Here is a 972-nt window from a genome sequence, read left to right as displayed (position 1 = left end):
AACCGCCACGCGGGCAAAAGACACCCAACCGTCATAGACACCCAACCGTCATAGACACCCAACCGTCATAGACACCCAACCGTCACACGGCCAAAGGCACCAAACCATCACACCTACAGGAGCTTGTTGGACATCCCATTCCAAAACCAAACGATGGGGTTCAGGGGTCTCCAGTGACGGGGTTCAGGGGTCTCCAGTGACGGGGTTCAGGGGTCTCCAGTGAAGGTCCCATTCATCCTCCATCATACAAAGACATTATAGACAATGGTGGTCTTCCAGCCTTGTGGTCACAGTTTGGTGAAGTCCCTTTTCTGCCCCCCCCATGACTGTCCCCCGTGTACAGAGCTCCATAAAGACACGGTGTGACCAGCACAGAGCTCTGACCTCATCCCTACTGATCACCTTTGGGATGATTGTGAGCCGGGTCTCCTCATCCAACATCAGGACCTCTTCCTGTATCTTCTGTTGGGTTTGTCTCTAGATTCTGAAGCTCCTCCTCCTTTGCCATCTTCTGATCTCCTGTGATTCTGTTTGTTCCCAGCCGTACCCCATGTATCCGGCTACCACCTCTCTGGTCAACGTTGTCCCCAAACTCAACGCCACTGGTCGGGATCTGCTGCAGGTAATATCTGATGACATCGCTGACTGCTGACTCCTCCCTGAATGCTGGTGCCACCTCCTGAGGCCATGTTCTGGTTCCGGCCTAGAGCGATGCTCCCGTTGAGTTATCGATGACGCAGATCTGCCCCATATACACGGGCAAGGTCCTGGTGGGCCGGCACAGAGCGTACACAAGATGGCCGCCCCCCCTGAAGGATCACCACCTAACGTCTATTGTCTGTCCTTCCAGAACCTGTTGAAGTGTAATCCGGTCCAGAGGATCTCAGCGGATGAAGCTCTTCAGCATCCTTACTTCGCGGACTTCTGCCCTCCATAGCTGATGTGATCATGCCCCTCCCCCCCCACCCCACG

At 54.8% G+C, this 972-nt stretch overlaps 1 long non-coding RNA gene across 1 annotated transcript in view; it reads left to right on the top strand.

Moving 5' to 3' along the window:
• LOC108803459 overlaps window positions 1-966 on the top strand; it is a 16,726-nt gene extending 15,760 nt beyond the window's left edge. Inside the window, exons 2-3 of the long non-coding RNA XR_001942284.1 lie at window positions 542-622; window positions 851-966. This is a non-coding gene — a long non-coding RNA (uncharacterized LOC108803459). The remainder of the gene's footprint in view (window positions 1-541; window positions 623-850) is intronic.
• Window positions 967-972: the final 6 nt, after the last annotated feature.

This window comes from Nanorana parkeri, unplaced genomic scaffold (assembly GCF_000935625.1).
Source record: "Nanorana parkeri isolate BGI_ZX_2015 unplaced genomic scaffold, ASM93562v1 scaffold3756, whole genome shotgun sequence".
In the NCBI taxonomy this organism is placed as follows: Eukaryota; Metazoa; Chordata; class Amphibia; order Anura; family Dicroglossidae; genus Nanorana; species Nanorana parkeri.
Note: the sequence above shows the minus strand (reverse complement) of the source record. Positions and strands in the feature narration are given on the sequence as shown.